This window comes from Limanda limanda, chromosome 12 (assembly GCF_963576545.1).
Source record: "Limanda limanda chromosome 12, fLimLim1.1, whole genome shotgun sequence".
Taxonomy (NCBI): Eukaryota; Metazoa; Chordata; class Actinopteri; order Pleuronectiformes; family Pleuronectidae; genus Limanda; species Limanda limanda.
This window is the reverse complement of record NC_083647.1, coordinates 6,791,648-6,805,347: the sequence shown is the minus strand read 5'-3', so window position 1 is coordinate 6,805,347 and position 13,700 is coordinate 6,791,648. Positions and strand designations below refer to the sequence as shown.

The 13,700-nt window shown below is 41.4% G+C and overlaps 1 protein-coding gene across 1 annotated transcript in view; it reads left to right on the top strand.

The window, feature by feature from the left end:
• alk (ALK receptor tyrosine kinase) overlaps positions 1-13,700 on the top strand; it is a 346,989-nt gene that overhangs the window by 116,234 nt on the left and 217,055 nt on the right. The gene's annotated exons all lie outside the window — the stretch shown is intronic.

Sequence of the window (13,700 nt, the reverse complement as noted above, 5' to 3'; positions counted from 1 at the left end):
AGAGCATACACTGTCAGACCACAATCAGATCCATGTACACTTAAAACGTACTTTTTATAAAATAACAACACAGCATAACACCTGCAAACTACATTAAATATATAATCTATATAAATAACAGGGAAATTTGAGACTGGAAGAGGGAGCATGCACCAAGGAATAAACAAACCAATGACAAAGTCAATTCTGAGACATGTGGAACAATTTCAACAATACAGACAACCTATCGTTCCACAATATTAACATCTAAAAAGATTCTATTTTTGAGAAACCTTACGAGCAAATTTCACTGACCAATCTCAATCATGGAAAGAAAAAATCAAGAGAAATTGATGATCCTTGAATCAATTAGTCAAAAAAACAGCATTGAGATTTTAATCAGACAAAGCATTTGAAGTAGAAACGCTGAAACACTGCAGCCCTGAGCGGGCACTGGCCCTGCTTCAGTTGTTTAAGCTCATTCTTTAGTCAGGCTGCCTCCCTGAGATCTGGAGCCGGGGGCTTATTTCCACAATACATGAGAGCAGAGATAAATTAGACCCTAACAACTGCAGAGGCATTTTGGTGAGCAGTAATCTGGGGAAGATTTTTGCTGCCTTGTCAATGCCTGGACGTTTGCCTTCCTCCTGGAACACAATGCCCCAGGCCAATGGCAAATTGGTCTCACTGCCTGACTGTACAACCGACACACCTAAAAAAAACATCCAGGCCACATTTTTACTGATTTTAAAAAGGCTTTCGGTTTTATTTGGTAAGAGGGATAATTGGTTGATGTGGTAAAGGTTATATCAGTAAAAAATTGAAATCCACTGTCCACTGGCAGTGGGTCCACCGAAACAGAAAGTATGTACAATGACAAGAAAAATAGGAGAAAAACATTCACATACCAGTTTTAAATTGGACAAAAATATTTGATAGTGTAACCCAAGCAATATTGCAATTTTTGTATCACCAAATTGAAGACATTCATAAATATCAGTTTCCCAAACATGTCACAACATTTCCTAAAAAGTTAAAGCTAAGGAAAGTGTTAAACAAATGCATGAATCTGTTCCTATGTCTGGATCCATGTCAAAGGTTTATTGATTTTTTTCTTGGGCCGTACCACATTCAACATTGGTTGGTCTCAGTAGTTTTTGTGTCCGCCTGCTAAAAGACAGGCAAACAAACAAAAAAATCTGAATAGAAAAACATAGCTTCCCTGGCTTAAGTAATAAATAAATTACCTCAGAACAAAAATGATTTCTGTCTGGTCCCAAACTGTCCAAAGAAACACCCCAGCTCGCTGCAATAAAAAAAAGAAGTAATTTAAAAAAAAAAAAAGTACTGGATTTTCCCCATTTTTGTATTCATGCTGAAATGTAATGGGTTCTCTCTTGCACCATGTCCCATTCTTCTACCAAGATTCTTAGAAATCCATCCTAGATTTGACCGGAGGAGTAATACTTATTTGCTACAATGCAACTTTATCATAATGCAAAAAGAAATCTTCTTTCCTTTCATTCTTCTTCTGATTAAGTTTGACTTAAACTCTCAACATTTTTAGAATAATGTCGAAAACAGCCTCCATGGCAGAGATAAAAACAGCACTGATTGTGACAAATATCTACATATACATGATAAACTCACACACACATACCATGCAATAACTACCATGCTTTTTAACTGTTGGTTCATTTATCATACTTATTTTAATGAAATGGTTATTGTCTCATTATTGAGCTGCATTAGTCTTCAAGCTTTGGCAGTACTGCTCACCAGCAAAGGACACTGAAAGGAAATAATCGGATAATACGGAGGATGGGTTGTTGCTTAGGAGATACTGATATAGTACATGGAGGTGGAGGAAGAGAAGGGACCCTGAGGAAGAAGAGGTCAGTGAGGAAGGAGAGCTTTAAAGATCAGGTGGGTTAAGATACAAAGAGAATAAAATGGAATACGGCTGGGAAATATGGTACCAGAGGAAATGTTCAGTTCAAGAAGTAGATTTGATTTCAGAGCTTAGAGTGGTAAAATGAAATGTGATCTATCTATAGTGAGTTTCAGGGACCATACATTAGATTCAGAACACCAGGACAGAATGAGAAGTAGCAGCTGCTGTGCTTTCATTGTTTCTACCTGATGTATCTACAGGAGGACAGAAACGTAGTGTTGTTGGCAGCATGGAGCTACAGAACTCCTTTGACTGGCTTGACAAAATATTGCTTCTCCAGCTTGTCCATTGCTGTGACCCTGTTTAAGCATTTTGATGTTGAAGCAGCCATATGTATAATAGAATTTGTGTTTTAACTCCAATTTTCTGTGTTGTTCATCAATTCGGTAGAATACACAGATTTAGCCCTAGTAACAACCCTTCATTTCCGCTAAAGGAAACAAAGGCCTGTGAGCAGCAGCAGCAGCTGAAGTGTGTGATTCTCTGACATGAATTACAAGACAGGACACCTGAGAGATACTTGTGCTCAGACCATGTCAGTAGAGGTCCTCTGCTGCAAATATGGTGAATCTGTGTCTGGGTGACTCACCGCAGACGAGTGCCAGACGTATGCCATCCATATGGCGTCTGAGAAGAAACCCAGCAGTGGGAGTGAAGCGGAGAAAGAACACAACTCTCAGCTCAGCAGGCAGATTGAGGGAACTGCTGTTGGGAGCGATTTGTTTGACAAGTGGGATTGCTGAGGCCGGCGAGAAGGGCAACAGGACCACTCTGCCCACCGACTCTCACAAAGGCTTCGGTCTCGGCAGCGCAGCCGGTGGATTCTGTGCTCGCCTCACATCAAAAGGCTTGTCAGGCGGTGGCAGTTAGCCCCGGGGAGAGGCTCGGGGGCTGTGGATGTGGCGCAGCAGTATCCTGAGTCCTGGACTGGGTGTTCACTTCCCGCCAAGGGATACCCAATGTTCGTGCCAAGGGCAGGGGGAAGTCAGTTGGGCATGCTTCAGTAAACAGCAAGCCTGATTTAAATGCACAAAGAGACGAGTGTGGTGTGCTGTCCTTGAGGATCTTTCTTCAAACAGAATCTGTGATTGTTTTAATGTGTCACTGGTGGGATGAACTTGTTAAACTTTGTCGCCATACTGTTCCATGCACATGTCAGTGTGTAGTATGCTGTGCGGTGAGCGACAGAAGATCGATGGTTTGTGTCCTGACGCAGATGTCTAAACGATCAGTTTAGCAAATTTCTAGAGCCTTACATCTGCATGGTGTTTACTCTCCGATTCTTGCTGACGGCACAGTAAGTGAAGAGCTTTGAAAACATGCAGATCGAGTTGTCCAAGTTGGGCTTGTTTCGTCCCTCGACACATTACAAATATAAATTTCGCACCCGGGCACATTTTGGACAAATTTGTGGGATTCATTATTTTCATTTTGCGAGGTTCCAACTCGCAGAACATGCATTGCTTTGCCTTATAGTGAACTGCTGAGATCGCCCTCATTTCCACAATTTAAATCCCTCTTTCGCCAATATCAAAAATTTATACGGATTTTCCTGTCAGTGCCTCCAGTGGCTTGTGTGAGAATATAGATGGATGACTTAAGCCTGAAACAAAAATACTTTAATATTAATGAGTTAAAGTAATTTAACCACCTGGGTGCGATAACAAAGTCTGAGTATCTGAGCAGCTACGGCTGGATTTACCTCCTAGTTCATGGTGAAAAGAGCTTGGCCGTCCTTTATCAAAAGAACTGATATGAAAATGTCCATCTCATTTCACTCCTCAGACAGACAAAAATCCCAGTTGCTTGTTGACGAGGCAAAAAAAAAGTGAAATAGTTGAGAAAAGTCAAAAGGTTGAGAATAAAGACAAAATTTTATAAAATAAAGTCCAAATCGTAAATAAGATTCGATTTATTTAGCATTTGGAGAATAAAGTTGAAATGTTAAGAGTAAAGTCATCTCCTCTGGTCCATAAAATCCAGATTGAGGAGCGACTGACAGCTGCGAGCTGCCAATGTTCCATCTTTTCAAGCCTTTCTCATCCTGACAGACAGTTTTCAGCCCAAAATCCTCACACTGATTACCACACCGTGCTCACAGAGATTTTCCTTGTTACTAAAACCGATTCTAAAGAACAAGTTCACCAATTCAGCTACACAAGGCATTTCAGGCCTATAAATGATAATACATTGTATTAATGTACTGTTTTTATATAGGTTAAAAACAGGGAAACAACTTACATTTTTGGGATTTAAACATTCAAATTCAAGTTTATTATTAATATCTCAGTCTCAGTCTTCATGAGCACAGTAAAAAAAAAGATCCTCTAATTTAAAACGATTTATTCTAAATGAAACAATGATCCCCCTCTTCAGATTTTGTTCATGCTTTGCCCTAATACTCTTCCACTGCCTAGAGCCTCGGTGTGATTCTCTGCCCATCCACACAGTGATTTGCTGACTTTGCAGAGAAAGCTTGACAAGCACACATTTTGGATGATGAGGATGATGGAGGGAGCTTCACTGAGGCACATCTGCATGTTTTATTAGGCCTCACATAATATGATTGAGCGTCGCTTCTGCATGTGAAGTTTGTGTGGATAACAGTGTTGAAGGGTTAAATGGTAAATTGCTTAGTGAATGAGTGAAGTGGGAGGCAGAAGAGCAAGGGCATTTTTTATTTTGATCATTTAGCATAATGTGTTTTGAACAACTGATGTTGATGTTAAACTTACGTGTACAGTACGGTGTGATAAAAGTGGTTTCTTCCCCTTACCATAATGCAATTTATTTCCATAATATAATCTCTTTACAGGGCACTCACAGGGAGAGACAATCTAATAGTACCTCATCAACTATTTTGAAGAATGCTTTCTTCAGCCTCAGAGACCACTCGTGATGAATTATGAAAATAGATCACAGGGTAAAGTCTCTGTTGACATTCAGCTTTGTTTACCAGGGTTTAAAGATGGATTTGTATTGAGTGAAGTCTGTGTAAAGAGACATTGATTTGCATGAGGTAGCTGTTATATATATATATATATATATATATATATATATATATATATATATATATATTTATGACATATCCGTCGATCCATTATCTCTGTATAAAACCCAATAAGAAGGTGAAGGAATACAAAATGATAAATAATATGGTTGAGTTGCTTGGCTTATATATATATATATATATAAATGTACAGCCATTACAGGGTCATTTTTTACCTTCTCTTTTTTTCATTTTAACAATAAAATGGACATGCAGTAAAATTTAAAATGCAAATAATATTAAAAAAATGACTTCAACATTTGAAAAAAGGCAACATTTCCATGTTTTTAAAACCAAAAAAAAAATGAAAATAATATATCACCATTAATTAGATGTTTATTGTATGCAATATAAATATATATATATTATTATACTCACACGCATGTACAGTTGGCAGATTTCTGGCTAAAACTCATGCCTATAGATTCACAGGATCATTTAAGGGTATATTGATTTTGATGGGCTTTAAAAATGGTCTTGTGAGTATGAGCGGATCCCAGGAGACTCTGAGATCAGGCCCAACTCTTTACCCTTTCTCATGCAGGGTATTAGGAGGTCCAATGTTCCCACTGCAGTAATAGGTTCAGCCTTTTATGCTTACTGAAGCAGTTTGAAGGAAAGCTCTCTGCTCTGCAGCCTTGCTGTGACAGACGAGTGTTCACACTTTGATGGTACGCACACGTGTTTGTGTAATGGCTTCAGATCTATCAACATGAGTGTAGTAGGGAATTCAGTGAGGGTGTTCCAGGTGCTGATATCCTGTTTACGAGCATGTTTCCGCGGCCCCCACTCTCACCTCTGCACCGTCTCAGTCCTTGAAATGGCAGTTTACCACAAACATGAGGTTTCCCTCGTCACCTCTCCCTCTTGACTCCTCCCCTGCTCTCGGGCAGCGCTGGCAGCTGTCAGACACAATGTGGCATGCAACGAGGCATCAGACGTTCTGGCTTTTTGCCCCCTCTCAGTGACAGCGGCTGACTGACAATGGCTGCCAGCCTGACTCTTTTTTACCCAGCTTCCCTATTTCCTGGGTTCCAAATGTTATCATTACTGCAAGGAGGGATGTCATAATTTTCTTCCCTTGGAACATGGAAACACTCACAGCAAAAAATTGGCAGCAGTGCGGTTGCATTCACCGTTGTGTGAATGACAAGATATTATAGCAGCTGTGGCGACTGGGGCTCATGCACATAAAAGTGATTCATACGCTGTCTCCCTCCGTTTCTAAGACAAATGTAGGATTATATGACTCAACCTTCGATGCCCTTAGGTCTGGGAAATGAGCTCCCGCTTTGCGACAGATTTTGCCCTACAAAAAAGGGAGATAAAGCTGGAATTCATAGGTGAGAAAGAAGAAACGGGGAAATAATGGGCTGGAAAATCTTTTGAGGGGAATTGCTTTTCTCTCTGAGAGGCAGGGCAACTGAGTCCGACCCTTGTGGAAAGCCAATCAGGAATTAATTCCTTTGTCAATGTGGGCCTTAATCACTGCGCTGGGGCCTACGTCGCCTTTCTCTTCCCAAAACAATCACGAATGAACCGCAGGAACTTTTTATCATATCATTTCACAGAGTGAGACAGAGAGAGTACATTTAGAAGCCACCGAAGTTTATATTTGATCTTATGGTCAACACTGACAGAGCAATGGCGACAGATGGAGGATGAATGCTGAATGCTGGAAAGGCACAGGCGCTCAAAGTGATTACTGTTTGAATAGAGGATGGCGACCACCGCCACGAATAAAGCAGTTCAGACGATAGTCTCCACTCCGGGACAGGCCCATATCAGATTAATGGCAAAAGGAGAGACAACAAGTCTGATTATTATTTCCCCTGCCCTCCACTCCATTTGTCCACTTTGCTCTCTTGAGTGCAAGGCACAGAATAGACTACCAATGTCTGTGATTACCTGCATTCAATTTGCTCTCCTTTCCTGTGTGCTGTGGCTGGACTAGCCCATCAGTCAAACACACACATGGGATTGTTGAGCACCTTTTCGGTTGTTGACTGAAAAAGAAGACGAGCTACCTGAGGAGAGGAGCTAAGATGTGGCCCTCGATGAAGAGTACTCACGCTGGTGTGGAGGGACCTGCTGCGATGTTGTGTTTATTCTAAGCTAACGCCGGACACTTTAGATGTAATGTCATAGTGCAGGTTGCCCCCTTCAAAGAAAACAGAGCAGGGGAACCAGGGAAGGACACTTGTCACTTGTTGGGACAGTTTACACTGGTTGAAATATCACCCTGTTACCTTTTGTAGATAAATGCACAACTCCGGACACACACCCACCCAGACACTTAAACCCTAGCTGACATTGACTGACATTCACACAAGCATGCTCACACACAAAAAGTCCTCCTGCGTTTTTCCTCCTGCTCACTCTCTCAAAAATCCACTCACACACACAAACACACACACACACTTGAGCTCCTTCTGTTTTTGCTTTGAGCAGCGAGACAGAGCGAAAAATATGAAAAATGGGTCAAATAACGTCAGACCGACGGCAGCACCTATCAAGTGTGTCAATGGGGCGAAGGTGTGCAAGGGCGGCCTGGATGTTTTATGACTGCTGCCGAACATAAATATTCGCTAGATGTCTCTGCACTAAAAAAAAAAATAAAAGATGCACATTTTGCAGAAAATAATTGTAAATGTGCCGAAGCCAAATTCAGGCTCAGCTCTGGCAGTTTTTTTTTTGACTCTATAAGACTCTTATTATTTGAGGATTTTTTTTTTTACTATACGAAATCTGAACATTACAGCCACCTTATTTGGTTGGAGAGAGCTGCCGGGCTTCTCTGCGGCAAAAAACAAACTTCAGCAACCTTGTTAACCCCTTCCACTCATCCCACTCACTCTGTGCTGGAAAACTACCTCTGGCCATTCATCACACTAATTTCCTTGTGCAAAGTGGAGAAAATACTGAAATGATAATTGTCTTAAAACTATACATTTTCACATAGGAACTAAAGGTCTTCACGGGTCATGTGCATAAATTAATTTCCAAAAATTAGGCTAAAGATCCTGAGGGGGCACAAGTACATCCAGACCTGATTCAGAACTATGGCTAATTAAACCCAATCCACTTTTTGCTCAACCTGAACCGACCCTAAAAGAGGAAGAAGAGCTGCGACTGGAGCAGCATGTTAATCTATCAATTAAAAACTAGTCTTTCCAGAAAAGTACATACAGAGCCATATTAAAATAAATTAATATCCTTTATTCAAATCTTGCACAAATATGGTTGATATGTGATGCTTTAAAGCTACCCATCTCAAGTTTCACTCTGGGCTATAGTCATGTGTTTTTTACTGTGATTAATATGATTTGCTGCATAAGCCTTCCCATGCACACAGCTGTTCCTACGAAAAGTAACCACCAACTGGCATCCTCAGAACACCATGGGGACCGACGAGCTTTTTAAACGTGTCCACATTCACTGCACTCAACTCAGAGTAAACAGTGGCTAACAAGCTAACACTGCAAGCAAGAGGCCGTCGCAGTTGAAGATGTTCGAGCATGATGCGTACAACAACGTGATTATATAATATCCCAAGACCTGTCGTACAATACTTATCGTGTCAGTTGAGAGTAGTGGTGGAAATGAACTAGTTTATACTCAAGCACATTTTTAACGTTATTTATAATTTGCATCATTGGTCTTAATATTTGTGCACCACTGCATTTCAAGGGGAAAGATTTTTATTCCGCTACATGTATATTGTTTATGGGCCACAGATGACTGCTTGCAGATATGCACTGAACTCTCCTGAAATGTATCGTAGGGCTGTGTGTGAGAAAGCAAACTTCCTCGTCAATTGCTCCGTACGTTGTCCGTAAATATTCCTGCAGCCCTTCATTAAAATATCCGAACAATGAACGACTGAGCCTAAGGTGAGAATACAGGAGGAAAATCTCCTGCTGCGTTCTTCATATGTCCGGAGAAGGTTTTCCAACTGCTTTGGTAAATTGTTGGGCCACCATTTGACAGCCAGACACTTCAGTGCTCCTTATTTCACAAGTCTATGGACTCACCTGCAGGGATGACCCATTCTAACAAACCATATTTTCGTCACTGCTGTTTTTGATGATGCTTGAGGAGAGAGCTTTTTGACACACTGGTACGATATCTCTCATGCAGCACCGCTATAACGCTAAATTCAGACCGTCTTTAAAGTAATTATCCAGAGTGGTAGTAACTAAAATTGTTGTCTTGACAAGTGAGACGGAAGAGAACATTGATGTCAAGCGACATGGTCACATGACATGAAAACCTCTGACACAAATATTACTTTTATTTGATCCATGGGGAGCTTCTCGGTAAACTTAAAAAAAAAAACTGGTTTAAAATGGAAACCCTGTTTTTCTATTTGTGTAATATGAAAACACACTTTCGATAATGACTGTTTTCACTGTAGGTTTTCTCCAGTGACTGTGAAGGCGATAGAATATGATTCAAAACATGTTCATACTCATCAAACCATCCAGTGACCCTTGATGGATGAGGGCACTGTCATCCCGGAAGACAAAGATCCCATCAGGGCAGAAGGGTTTCATTCACTCTCAACAACTTTGTAATGATTTGTGGTGACACCTCTGTCTGTAGGGAAATGTTGACCCAATCTTCACCCCCCCCCCCCCCCCCCCGTACTGTAGGGTTCACAGGTTCAGTCTCGTACCGTTTAATTAGCGACGCCAAAAATGCACTTGCCTACACTCATCTAACAATATCACCTTTTTCCACATCTCTGGCGACCAGTACTTTTGGTCTTTGCACCACTTAACTCTCAGATGTGCATTTATCTTTCTATCTAATCCTCTGTATGTGAAGTCAGTACATGAGGGAACTGATTCTCTTTTTAACTGACACAGTCTGATCACGTCCTGCTCAGTCACCTGAGGTAGAGTTACGCTTCTGTTTTTCTTAACATATCGAGCTAACGCACTGGCATGAAATCTGCACCGTTGACCTCCATGTCCAACCCTGTTTACTGATCATAGAATCGAAAGCACGTGTCACTGTTCCTGTGCCAGTTGAGCATCTTTGTGACTGAAGCTCCTGCCGACCGTGGCACAACGATGAACCGTCTTTCAAAGACACTTAGATCTTTCCCTCCTCAGTCAACCTGCTCAGCATTTTCACACAAGTCACAGAGAGTGATGGGATGTTGACTGCTCGATTGTACCCTGCTGTGCTCCTGTGGGGAGTATCTGGATTCGTTATGCCTCTCCACTCATTTATTCGGGGTCCTCCATCATTTTTCTGTATACCTGACACCTTATATAACTGCTTGAATCCTTTTCACACAAAATACGACACCATAACTAAGTGATTTATTCTAAAATGATTTATTTTAAGTTATATCTTCATTTAAAAAGGACACTTAAATCTGCCAGTGGAAAAATTATGTAAATTTTCGGCCTGCCGGAACTGCACTCATGGATTCTGTTCACAAACTGACATTCGGCTTTCACTGTTATGTTTACCCATTGTCACAATCACTTACATTGTCATAGCACCCAACCATCAGAGTCACATGACAGCCGGTGCAGTATCAAATCAACCTGCATTTCCACTGGAGCTATCCTCCACTTCCGCAGAGCTTTCTATCCAACAGGGGGAGCTGCTGTTCACCCATCAGCCTGTCTGTCTGTTTAGGGTCATCACACTCACACACACCTTACATGTACCTATTTGCCAGTGTTTGGCATCAATCCTCTCAGATATTGATCTGTGCAGGCCGTACCCTTGGGCAAGGTGATTTTACACTTATCCCCCCACCACCTCCTTTCCAGCTCCCCAATCTCTGTCTAGTGTTGCACGCACCGCGCTTTGGGGATGAGGAGGAATCCCACTGGATTTGTCTCTGACTGCTTGTCAGTATTGCTATTGTCAGTGTGTGATTGATGTATTTGGTTACTTGTGCATAGGCGAAAACACACGTATACTGGTCTAATCTCATGGTCACACAAACAAACACACAGACCTGCACATTCAATCACAGGAAATTTTCCTTGGAAAATAACCACAATCGCGGCTCGTGTGAAGATATCGATCACAGGATCACAGGATCACTGCAATGCCTCCTCATCTGTTCCATTCAGCGAAGCCTTGTTTATGGAAACATCAGGGGTCGTGGTTCAGGCCACAGCATGGGTGGAAGAGTTGTATGAAAAGATAATTTAACCCTTTTAAAATATCAGTGGCAACACGACAGGTAGATTACAGGCACAGTATTGATCAGACACATGTGGCTTCATGAAAATACACCAACTCTTAATCCTTACAGAAGGAAGGGGGGGGGCTGGAAATACAGTCATATTCTATACCTTGAATACAATTTTAAACTAACAATTTTGTTACACTTAAATGGCACCTACTAGCCCTTTGTAGTTTTCCTTTTTTAAGAAATTGTACCTTCTTGATTCTTGTTGTTCTGGGTTTGTACCCTCATGGTTGATGCACTTATTGAAGGTGCTTTGGGTAAAAGCGTCAGCTAAATGAAATGTAACTCTGTAACAATCATATTCTATCTGATGAACATCAACCTACTAATTCTGTCTGTATGTGAAACACATATATCTCGTGAAACGTTCATACAAACGGCTTCACACTTGGCATGTGTATTGTAAATTGTCTGAGGAAGTGCAGTATCGAGGTTGGTGCGTTTTGGACTAGTAATGACCTGGTGGACTAGTCAAGGTCCACTAGGTCATTTTAATAATTAAATCATTTGGCCGGCGCTTTTCCAATCTTGATGACCACTCAAAGCGCTTTGCAGTACATTTTGTTGCCGTCCACCTATTCACACACATATTCATACAGTGCATCTATGGGCATCACTTTTTCAATCAGGGGTAATTCTGGGTTCAATGACCCTGGGAGATGCAAATATGGAAGACTGGGATCGCACTGCAGACTTTCTGGTTAGAGGAGGACCGCTCTAAATAGCTGACATGCATTGTAGAGAAAAACATTATGCTAATTAAGTGTCATTCAGCAAATTCAGTTTCGTTTTATGAGAAACATTGACCACAAGTTTTCTCACTTCACTCTGAACCAAAGACTGTTTATAAAATGCTTTGCACACAACATCACAACATGATTAACATACAGCACGCATTCACATTTTCAAAGGAAGGCACAGTAATGTGCAGCTGCATCGTACAGCACTTTTCATGTTGATAAAGAAGTACATGAGTTTTACCAGCACTGGCAGGATCAGAACATGTGAAGTCATAAATAAAGATGTAGGAAGCTAATATGCGAATTCATTTGACAAGCCATGCTCTTCTTATTGCATCATATAAATAATGGAACAACAACTCAGGGAAAATAACTTAAAGAGATCGTTCACCGAATGTTAAAAATCCACTCATTATCTACTCCCCACTGTTCAGATGGAGCGGTGGGTGAAGTATTTGAGTCCACAAAACACTTCTGGAGTTTCAGAAGTAAACTTTGTAGCAGCCGAATCCAAAACAATTGAAATCAAAAGTGACCAAGACTTCAGAGGTAATAAAACAACCGAAAAACCCCAACATGCTGCACAACACTCCTCCATCTAAATACCGGTGCGTAGATAATGAGTGAATTTTCATCTTTCAGTGAACTATCCTTTTAAAGATCGGTCGTCAGAGGCTTTATGCCCTGCTTTCTTCTATCTTTTCATTTGTAATAAAACAATTACATACTGCGCATTGAAGGCATCTTTTATTGACCTGTGAAATGAGGACGGGTAGCAGCAAATAAAGGAGGCGGAGACAGTTTGATTACAGTATTGCACATGCACTGAAATGAAGTTGTGTCAAATACAAAATCTTTTTCATAAGGATGTGTCTGAATATCTCAGCGTTCTCTATAAAACTACAAAGACTTTAAACATTCTGTTAGTTTGCCTAAATCAAATAAGTTTCTCATTGAGTAAAGCGTTATTGCTCTGAATGTGCAACTGTCTCATGGACTCCGAGCTAAAAGCATGTACTTTCAAGCCTGCCTAATGGTGTGATAACTGCTGCAAGCATAACCTTGGCAACCATTTCTGATACAAGGCAGTTTTCTTTGGACTAAGTAGTAACAGAGCATGGTCGTCATTTAGCTTTTTACTATTTCTAACAACTGCAGGAAATTGGCAATGAAGATGTTTAAGAATACAAAGAGGAAGTAAGTGGAGGTCATGTGTGTGTCACTGCTCAGATCCTACATGTTAGTCAGGCACACCTCTTCAGCTGAGTGCCCTGCTCTAAACTGGGTTATGGAAACATGTTTGGCCCTTTCGTAATTCATGGATCACAGCCTCAGCCTGCGCACTACAAACAGCCAGGTGCAGTGATTTGTGCAATGATGATGATGATGATGATGCGATTGTTGAGAGAGACATGAGAGTTGTGTGTATCGCTTGAGTGGGGTCAGCGGGATGGTAATGACAACGGGATGCCCTGGATCTGCTGGGCGACATAGGGGAGAAGAGACAAGAGGGAAAGGAACAATGTCTGTGTCTCCTGCACCGGTGATAATGATGCGTTTGTGCGTGTTTGTGTCTTTCGCTGAGCTGAGCGGCTGACTGCAAATAGAGAGGGAGAGTACCCGCATGCAGACAGATGGGGGCAAGGTAATTGTGTTTCACCCCGCCTAGACTCCCCCTCTGATGAGTCGCTGCACATAGCGTCCGACCAGCAGGTGGGTGAAGGGAGCCACAGGAATTACAGAAGTAGCAGG